An 11,683-nucleotide genomic window follows, 5' to 3' on the forward strand; every position below is an offset into this window, starting at 1 on the left:
CAGTCACCTCTGAGAGTGCGCCGGGCCGGTGTGTACCATACACCCGACATTGTGGCTTGGTTGGGGCCTCCGGCTTTAGATGTTAGGCTTATGTGCAAAGTCTGATTGGTATTCGGCTCGGATTATCGACACCCTTCGTCAAGTGGATAGGAGTAGCGATAGATGTTCCCGAGATGATGGCTTCAGACCTACAGATGTATTACTTTGTAAGGTCTTTGTGAATAATTAATAAAGTGGCTACATGCATCACCGAGATGCAGAGGCTCCTCCTTTTCTAAAAAAAGTATTTTCATATTATTATTTGATTTTATAAATTGGAAATAAAGGAAATAGTGATTCATTCCATGACAACAATAAAGATAATTTGAAACAAGAAATCAGTTTGAAATTAAATATTTATTATTTGTAAGTGCATCTAGTGCCCTAAAGGGTTTTGGGTGATAAATGACAAAGTAGTGAAGGGGCAAATGCGCTTGTGAGTATACAGAGGTGAAAGTCCCTGAGTATTTGTTTTAACATGAGAGTTATATCTAAACATTGCGGTGACAATTAATATATTCGGAATGCTTGATCCTGGAAGAATTAGCTCCCAGCGAGGAATACGAAGCGTAGTGAAGAATTTCCTTTTCTAGATTTTATTATTTTTTGAGTCATAAGGCAAACTGTACTACTAAGGGGGCAAAGCAAAAGATCAGATTTAGGTCTTCGGTGTGTGCTCAATCCAAACCTATTTCTTCGAGTGAAAAGTCACACAGCTTGGTATTTTCTTTAGACATAGTGACAAAAAGCAAGCAAACAAGCAAACATTTTTTTCGTGTTTTTGTAATTTTTATGAGAAGTGGGGGAGATGAAAACGAGAGGCGAAGGCAAATAAAAAGTAGAGCAAGCAGATGATAGTTTGTGTGAAGGTACTTGATAGGTTTTGATGATGTCTCCCCAGCAACGGCGCCAGAAATTCTTCCTGCTACTTGTGAGCTACATTGGGATTTTCCATGAAGAGGAGAGGAGATGCAACACAGTAGACATAAGTATTTCCCCCAGTGAGAACCAAGGTATCAATCAAGTAGAAGAATCACACAAAGCCTCGTAAACAACACCTGCACACATAGAAGCAAATACTTGCACCCAACGCGGGCAAGAGGATTGTCAATCCCCTTGAACTCGTTACTTGCAAGGATCAAATCTTGTATATGTAGATAGATAAAGTGCAAAAAAACTAAAATTGGAGCAAGGATATTTTGGTTATATATATATATGATAAAAATAGACCAGGGGGGCATAGTTTTCACTAGGGGCTTCTCTCTCAAACACATAGCATACGACGGGTGAACAAATTACTGTTGGGCAATTGATAGAAAAGCGTATAGTTATGACGATATTAAAAACAATGATCATGTATATAGGCATCACATCTGAGACAAATAGACCGACTCCTGCCTGCATCTACTACTATTACTCCACCCATCGACCGCTATCCAGCATGCATCTAGGGTATAAAGTCAATAAAAACAGAGTAATGCCCTAAGCAAGATGATATGATGTAGACAAAGTAAACCCAGTCAATATGAATAAACCCCATCATTTTACCCTTAAGGGCAACAATACAAATATGTGTATTGTCCCCTACTTTGTCACTGGGATATAGAGCACCACAAGATTGAACCCATCACAAAGCACCTCTCCCACAGAAGATAAGTCAATGTAGTTGGCCAAACCAAACTGATAGATCGAAGAGAAATACAAAGCTATAAAAATCATGCATAATAAAGTTCAGAAAATACTCCATTATTTATCATAAGTATTCAGATCATAAACCCACAATGCATCAGATCCCAACAAACACCGCAAAAGAAGATTACATCGGATAGAACTCCAAGAACATCGAGGAGAACATTGTGTTGAAGATCAAAGAGAGAGAAAAAGCCATCTAGCTACTAGCTATGGGCCCGTAGGTCAGTGGTCAACTACTCACGCATCGTTGGAAGGCATCAAGGATGATGTAGAATCCCTCCGTGATCGATTAGCCCTCTTGTAGAGTACCGGAAATGGCCTCCAGATGGGGTCACGAAAGAATAGAAGCTTGCAGTGGCTGAAAAAGTGTTTCAATGGCTTTTTGTATATTAGGAATATTTGGGAATTTATAGAAGTGGAAATAGGTCAAGAGGTGCCACAAGGGGCCCACAAGCTCATGGGGCACCCCCTGGGGCGCGCCTGGTGAGCTTGTCGCTCCTTCGTGGCTCTTCAGGTCTTCTCCCGAACCTTCATGGGTCCCTTTTGGTCAAGAAAAAATTAATCCAAATATTTTTCTCCGATTGGAATCCGTTTGACATTGACTTTCTGAAAAGCCAAAAACAAGCAAAAAACAACAACTCGCTCCGGGCATTAGGTTAATAGGTTAGTCCCAAAAAATAATATAAAATAGCAGATAAAATATCTAAGATTGATACTATAATAGCATGGAATAGTAAAAAATATAAATACATTGGAGACGTATCAGATTATCCCCAAGAGAATGGACAAGGGTTTATTTGGGCATCCCATCGTCACGAATTGGGAAAATACTAGCGAGAAAAAACCCCAAAGCCTAAAAACAACGAAGTATTGAGAATCATGGATGAAGTAATGGATTCTTAACTTAACCAATGAATCTTGTGGAAAGTGAATCCACGAGGCTGTTAGGTGTATATTCAAGAGCATCCAAGAGTAATTATGGACCGTCAAATAGGATGTCAATGAAGGTCTTGGAGATCACTGATACGTCTCCAACGTATCTATAATTTTTGATTGTTCCATGCTATTATATTATCCATATTAGATGTTTTATATGCATTTATATGCTATTTTATATGACTTTGGGACTAACCTATTAACCTAGAGCCCAGTGCCAGTTTTTGTTTTTTCTTGTTTTTGAGTTTTACAAAAAAGAAATACCAAACGGAGTCCAATTGACCTGCCAATTTTTGTGGATTTTTTATGGACGAAAACAAGCCCCCGAAGTGAAAGAGTTGGGACAGAAGAGTCCCGAGCCATCCACGAGGGTGGAGGGCGCACCCTACCCCTCGGGCGCGCCCCCTATCTCGTGGATGACTCAGAGACCCCCCGCCTAACGTGAAACCGACGCTAAAAATTCCTATAAATACAGAAACCCCCGAAAGAAACCTAGATCGGGAGTTCCGCCGCCGCAAGCCTCTTTAGCCACGAAAAACCTCTCGGAAGCCCGTTCCGGCATCCTGCCAGAGGGGGGATCCATCATCGGTGGCCATCTTCATCATCCCGGCGCTCTCCATGATGAGGAGGGAGTATGTACGAGTAGCTATGTGTTTGATCTCTCTCTCTCTCTCTAGTGTTCTTGATTTGGCACGATCTTGATGTACCGCGAGCTTTGCTATTATAGTTGGATCTTATGACATTTCTCCCCCTCTATATTCTTGTAATGGATTGAGTTTTCCCTTTGAAGTTATCTTTTCGGATTGAGTCTTTAAGGATTTTAGAACACTTGATGTATGTCTTGCATGTGCTTATCTGTGGTGACAATGGGATATTCACGTGATCAACTTGATGTATGTTTTGGTGATCAACTTGTGGGTTCAGTGACCCTGTGAACTTATGCATAGGGGTTGACACACGTTTTCGTCTTGACTCTCCGATAGAAACTTTGGGGCACTCTTTGAAGTTCTTTGTGTTGGTGGAATAGATGAATCTAAGATTATGTGATGCATATCATATAATAATACCCACGAATACTTGAGGTGACATTGGAGTATCTAGGTGACATTAGGGTTTTGGTTGATTTGTGTCTGAAGGTGTTATTTTACTACGAACTCTAGGGTTGTCTGTGACACTTATAGGAATAGCCCAATGGATTGATCGGAAAGAATAACTTTGAGGTGGTTCCGTACCCTACAATAATCTCTTCATTTGTTCTCCGCTATTAGTGACTTTGGAGTGACTCTTTGTTGCATGTTGAGGGATTGTTATATGATCTAATTATGTTATCCTTGTTGAGAGAACTTGCACTAGCGAAAGTATGAACCCTAGGCCTTGTTTTGAAGAATTTCAATACCGTTTTCGCTCACTTTTATCACTTGCTACCTTGCTGTTTTTATAATTTCATATTACAAAAACCTATATCTACCATCCATATTGCACTTGTATCACCATCTCTTCGCCGAACTAGTGCACCTATACAATTTACCATTGTATTGGGTGTGTTGGGGACACAAGGGACTCTTTGTTATATGGTTGCAGGGTCGTTTGAGAGAGACCATCTTCATCCTATGCCTCCCACGGATTGATAAACCTTAGGTCATCCACTTGAGGGAAATTTGCTACTGTCCTACAAACCTCTGCACGTGGAGGCCCAACAACGTCTACAAGAAGAAGGTTGTGTAGTAGACATCAATCACCTTGAAGATCTACCACAAGTAATTGGGCGATATGTCTCTGAGTCTTTATCTCAAGGAGAATAAGAGGAAGACTTTGTCTTCTGAGTTAAATCTCAGCCCCTACAACCAAACATAGATTTGTGCCAGCAACTCAAACTGGTCGAATAAATCATTGTGTGCGTTGACCTTATGAGTTTTACTTTTGTAATTTGTCTGCCTTCAAAAAATTTCTCCCCATCTTCTTTCATTATGATTGCTTTCGAGGACATTTTTAGAGTACTTTGCATTTCCACTGCATTTGATATGCCATATTATTTGTGCATTGCTACTTAGATTTACCACAGTCTTGCTAGATGTTTCTCTAAGTTACTTTCAATTAAGTTTAGTTCTTCCTCTGTTCTGTTTTGTTGTTGTTCTGCATGCTCTGCTTTTCTTTAAAACTTGTTTCTCTAAGAAGCTATCGAATTTCCCATTTACCCCCCCTTTGATTGATATTTGATCCTACAATTGGTATCAGAGAAAGGTGCTTCCTTGTCTTTGTGTGATTTTGCTCTAACTACCTGGAGTTTAACTATGTCAACCAAAGGTAACTAGCGAGGATCTACTCACAAGCCTATCTTTGATGGGAAGGACTGCCTTTAATGAAAGCATAAAACACAACGCCACATTAGAAGTCTTGATTTAGAGTTATGGAGAAAGAAAAAGCTAATTTCTGACCGACTGGATTTTTGCTTCAGATCCGAACGACGTGGTTACCTTTCGATCCAAATCCAACCATCGACAATGACCCTCGTCCAAGTGTCACAATTATCGCCTGCGGCCTCACTAATGGCTGGTCAACTCCGCAAATCACTCTTGATTTATAACTGCCCTAATATAATTGACGCGACCCCATGTCAGATTGGGATTACTCCACAAATCATGCCTTGATTTTGACCGCCTTAGTTAAATCGCCAACTGCTCTATCCAGTCAACTCATCACGTCGGTGTAGATAAAAATTGCTGCTCTAAATAGAATTTGAACCTACGACCTCCAGTAACTATTCCTATGGCAAGTACCATTCGGACTAGCTCTCTTCAAAGATATACAAACAAGGTACATTCCACTTGTAACGTAGGATTACGACATAAAGAAAACAAAAGCTAGGGCGGGTGTCTTCAGATGTGATAATTTACATACAAGCATCATGGTAATTATGAGCCGGCAAAAAATCGTTGAAACATACCCCATCCGAAAATACTAGTTAGATAAATTGATGTATCTGGATGTATTTTAGTTCTAGATACATTCATTTTTATCAATTTCTCGAACAAATATTTCCAAATGGAGGGAGTACCTCGGTAATTTTTATGTAATTCACATGGTATTTTACATAGCACATACCTCATAACTTATGCACCATGAGCTGATTACTTTTTGACCTAGAGATAAAAGTTGTTGCAAAATATACCTCCGGTAAATTCTGTGTCAATAGCACGGTTATATATGCACTATAGACTTGATAACTTAGATACAAATACTGCGGTAATTTTGACCCGGGGGCAAAAAAGTTATTTGAAAAATAGCCCCTGCCACTTCTGTGTAAATACATGATAATATACACACCACAAACCTGATAACTTACGTACAAACATCATGGTAACTTTGGAACTGGAGAAATAATAGTTGTTGAAACCATGCCCCTGTAACTAGTGTGGAAATAGCACGGTAAATCATGCACCGTATACCCGATAACTCAGGTACGAACATCATGGTAACATTTTAACCCGGAAGAAAAAGATGTTTAAAACATGCCCCGATAACTTCTATGTAAATTACATGGTAATATACAAATTGCCGCCCCGAATTACGCACAAACTCCACGGTAACTTTTGACCAGGGCAAAAAAAATGGTTTAAAACATACCCACGGTAAATTCTGTATAAGTAGCATGGTAACATACACATAACAGAGCTGATAACTCACGCACAAACACCATGATAACTTTGCCCCCCACCGCGGGAGGGGGGTCGTCTAAAACATAACCCAGATAACTTCCATGCAAGTAGCATGATACTATACGCATCATATACATGATAACTCACACACAAACACCACAGTAACTTTCACTGGCGGTGGGGGAGGGGAGAAAGCTGTTTGAAAGCATACACCCACCCTCCCGGTAATTTGGTGTAAAGAGCACGGTATATATGCACTATAGACTTGATAACTCATGTACAAACACCATATAACTTTGACCCCGGCGGAGGAAGTTGTTCGAAAACATACCCCCTCAATATCTTAGGTGTAAATAGTGTGGTAATATATGGACCGCAGGCGTGGTAACTCACGCACAAACATCACGGTAACTTTGCCCTGGAAAAACTATTTTTGAAAATGTACCACGGTAATTCATGTGTAAATAGCATGATAATATACACACATCAGAGTTGATAACTTACATAGTCTGGCCTGGTAACTATTAATTTGCACGAAAAAAATTGTCAGAACATATCAACATGGGATCTAATTTTGTAGGTCTTGTCATGATAGATTTTTATGTGAAAATGATATTTTGATCAGACCGACGGTATGAGCTACAAAACATTTTGAAGTTTTGAAATAGAGAAGAATCTAGGATGACATCAAATTTTACCCCTCTAATGCATGCACTCTAATGTATGCACACATGTCGATATGTCGAGAAGGTTGGTGGAACAATTTTCATGCTATGGTAATTTTCTGTAATCAACATGATAACTTATGCTCAACTGACTTGATAACTTTCAAAGCACACGCATGGTAACTTTTTACCTGAAAAAGAAGTCATCAGAACATACCAACATGGGATCTAGTTTTAAAGATCTCGCCGCAACAAATCTTTTATATGAAAAGAGTTTTTGAACCGGACCAATGGTTTGAGCTACGAAACATTTTGAAGTTCTAGAATATAAGAGAATCTAGAGTGATATCATCAGTTTCATCTTACATGCATGCATGTAATTAGGCTTTCTAATAAATGCCATGCACACATACATGAAGAAAGAGATGCACTAATAATCACATGCATGTGAAGAGAAATCCCACTGCATGCACTCGTGGAGCTAGGAATGGTCGTTCAGTTTTGTTGCTTAAATTCGGAACGGTAGGAAGTTATCATAGTCCTATGGAGAATTATCTTAGAGGGTTTTTTTGGTTGAGGACTCTGTTGAGCTTACTTCTAAAAATCGAGGAAATATCAATCTTGAGGCTAAAGCTCAAGACATTCCTTTTTATTGCGTGACCAAAGAACAAATCAGCTATATCAATGAACTGGAAATGAGGAAGGAAATCTGGGATATCTTGTCAATGGTGAATGAAGGTGTTTCGACTTAACGTGGAACCAGAATTGATATTGTTTGCAACAAATTCAACAAGTTCAAAAGAAGAGGCTCATAAGGTGTACAAGATATATACTCTAGACCGGACACTATCGGACGAGTTTAAAGGTCTCGGTTCTAATGATGCCCAAAATCATGATGTTGTACAAAAGTTTCTTAGATCCCTTGATGATTCATTCGGCACTCTAGTCTTTTATTACAAAACTCTTAGTGTAACTGATATTCTTGAGAGATTGATAGCTCTATTATATATACAGTTCTAGAGCACATTTCTTGCGTATTATCTCCATATATTATGTCTCATTGAACCAAGTACATGCCCGTTATGCATGATTTCCTTTTTACCCTTTTCATGCATCGACTGCATAATTGTAGTTTATGTTGTTTTGTACTAGTTTTCTTTGTTTTTTTGCATCTACATGTGTTTTCGAGCAACCACGAGCCAAACACGATGAAAAGGCCAAGGATGGGTGATACTTCTCAAACGCATCTATAATTTTTTATTATTAAATGCTACTCCCTCTGTTCCTTGATGTAAGGTGTATAGATTTTTAAGAAAAAAAGTTTCCAAAATATCAGGTACATTGCGTTGCACCACTCGTCTAGATAATGTTTTTAGGGATTTGATTACATTTTCTTATATTCGGCAAGCTCCTCTATTTTCTCATGTCAATTAGTTAGGTGTAATCTCGCCCAAAACTTGTGAAATTTTCCCTTTATGTGAGTTCTTTAATTTCCGTGCCAAAAACTATACACCCTATGTTTAGGAATGGAGGGAGTATTATATTATGAAAAAACTAACTTCCAAATGTTCGTCATATAGGGATAGATCTGAATGATCTGATTGTCGTCGGATGCGCATCGAACGATCCCGCGGAAGCCCAGCTTTTCCCGAATTTTTCACTTGTTCCCGCACGTCTCGGGCCGCAGTGCACAACACAAGACCATCTTCTCGTCCGCTCTACGCTCGTTCTTTTTTCTTGCCATAAGCCATTTCTTCTTGAAGACTTTTTTGGGTGATAAAAATCATACTTATGTGGGATTTGAACCCTGGTTGTTTGGTATATAAACTAGCCAAACAACCAACTCGCCCCTATTTTTTCTTGTTTAGAAGGAGGAATTTTTTGTAGTTGACTTTTCTTGTCTAATCTACTAGAACAGAAAAACATATGTGAAAATTGAGGAATTTTTTTGAGCAAGGGAAATACGCACATTTGTTGGTTTTGAAGCATGGTCTCTTGAGAAGCAAGTTGGTCTAACAATCAACTCTCCTATATGGGGGGGGGGGGGGGTCAAACATACCCTAATATTTTTTGTTTATATATCATGGTAATCTGTGCAACATAAGTACAAATATCATGTTCACTTTGTCTCGGTGTGTGTGTGTGGGGGGGGGGATTGTTGAAATATAACCTCCATAATTTTTCTATCAAATAACATGAAATTTTTCACACACCAGGCCTGATAGTGTACACTCAAACACCATGGTAACTTTGTCATGGGTTTTTGTTGTTGTTGAAACATACCCCCGGTAAGTTATGTGTACATAACATGATAATTTATGCACCACAACCGTGATAATTTATGTAAAAACATGGTGGTAACATTTGACACGGAGGGTGGTTGAAACATACCCTCCCCCCCCAAATTTATTTTGTAAATAGCATGATAATTTACGCATTGCTAACCTGATAACTTGTGTACAAACATCATGGTAAGATTGACCCTGAATTTTTTTATTCAAAATGTACCCCTTCCCCACCCTCAAATAACTTTTGAGTGAATAACATGGTATTTTAGAGACCACGAAACATGGTAATTTATACACAACACCCATGGTAACTCTAACCCAAGAAAAAAGATGTTCAAATATATGTGGGGTATGAACCATGGACTCTTTGTAAGCAAGTTAGCCCAACAACACCCCGGTAACTTCTTTGTACATAGCATTATAATCTACACACCACAGACATGATAACATACGTACAAATATCGTCGTAACTTTGACTTAGTGGGGGAGGGGGAGGAGTTGCTGAAACATAACCTCGATAATTTTTGTGTAAATAGCATGTTAATTTTCACACAGCATGTCTGATAATTTACGCTCAAGCGCCATGGTAACTTTGGCTCAGGGGGATTTTTTGTTGAAACATCTCCCTCGTAACTTAACTTATATGTAAATAATATGATAATTTATACACCGTAACCTTGATAATTTAGATACAAACATGGTGGTAACATTTTGACATGAGGGGTTCTTGAAAGATACCTCTGATATTTCTTTTGTAAATAGTGTGATAATTTATGAACCACTACCATGATAACTTACGGATAAACACCATGGTAACATTGACCCGAGAAAAATTTATTGAAATACCATCAACAATTTTTTGTAAATAACATGTTTTATTACGGACCGCAATACATGACAATTTTATGTACACCACCCATGGTACCTCTGACACAAGAATAATAATGTTCAAAATATGTCCTAATAACTCACGTGTAAGAAGTGTGGTAAGTTAGAGAGGACATCTCTACATACGTCTCTAGGGCTTCGCCTCGTGTGCTCCCACAAGGGCGACCAGGAACCGATCCCTCCCGCTGGCGCCATCGTAGATCGCTTTGTCTTCCGTTGTGTCAGGTCATGGAGACATAGTCGATCTCGGCTCTTGCCAGCGGGAGGGCTCCTACATCATTTTAGGTGCTTTTTTGTGCCCGTCTAGGGTTTGTGTTCTGTTTAGGAAGACAAAACGACGACGGCTTTCTGATGTTAGAATAAGGTTCTCCCCGCCTATGCCCCATTCTGGTGATGCGTCTAGCATTATTAGAGGGCGTGTGGAGATTTGTCTTTGACAGATCTCACGGGATTTGGTCGTCATTAGTCTTTGGTGGATCCACTTGGATTCGGTCTTTGTTCATATGTGTTCGTGTGTCTTCAGGTTACATCTTTCTGGTCTACGCTTCTCTTCATCAGCGGCGGATGCTGTTCTGGTGCGCTGGTCCTCTTGAGCCTTAGCACGATGACTTCCTGACTGTCTACTACAACAAGGTTGGCCCGGCTCTGATGATGGAGGGGCAATGACGGCGGCACGCTTTCAACTCGCTCTAGTGATTGTAGTCGTCGCTAGGTGGTCTATGGACCTGGATGTAATTTTTACCTCTAGTGTTCTTTGTACTGCCTTGATAGTTGATGAATAGATCAGAAATTTTCTCATAAAAAAAGAAGTGTGGTAAGTTACATACCAAAAGGCTGATAACTTTTGTAACTTTTGAACCTAATAAAGTTGGTTAGAGCATCGGGTATCTGGATTAGAGATCATGGGATCAAACCCTTGTGCAGCTGAGCCATCTAAATAGGACAATGATAAAACAGTACAAAAGGGAAGAAAGAAAAATGGCTTGCTTTTTAGGTAGTGTGCTTACATATCAGTACAAATAGTATCTTTTTTTAGTAAAGTACAAATAGTATCTAAGCTCATTCTAATCAAAGATGTGGTGTGTAAGGACCAGAGTATATCGACCAGAGGGGGGGTGAGGGAGTCCTGTACTAGGGGGTCCTCAGGCCGTCGGCCTATCTTTTATGGGCCGGATAGGTGGGCCGCCCTGCAACTGCTAGAAGACCGAACTATGAGGGGATTATGTATCCAGACAGGAGATCTTTGATGCCTTGGTGTGTCCTCCAAGGCAAGATAAGAAGCATCAACATGTTTATCCTTTCCTTGTAACCGACTATATGTAACCCTAGTACCCCTGGTGTCTATATAAACCAAAGGGCTTAGTCCCTAGAGGCTAGAACAACAACCATCATCCTACTCACCTAGGGTTTAGTTCATATGATCTCATGGTAGACTGATACGTCCATTTTGCATCATGTTTTCCTACTGTTATTTATAGTGTTTTTGTTCAATATAGCACTTTGTTGAGTAATTATAAAG

The sequence above is a fragment of the Triticum aestivum genome, chromosome 1B (assembly GCF_018294505.1).
Source record: "Triticum aestivum cultivar Chinese Spring chromosome 1B, IWGSC CS RefSeq v2.1, whole genome shotgun sequence".
Taxonomy (NCBI): Eukaryota; Viridiplantae; Streptophyta; class Magnoliopsida; order Poales; family Poaceae; genus Triticum; species Triticum aestivum.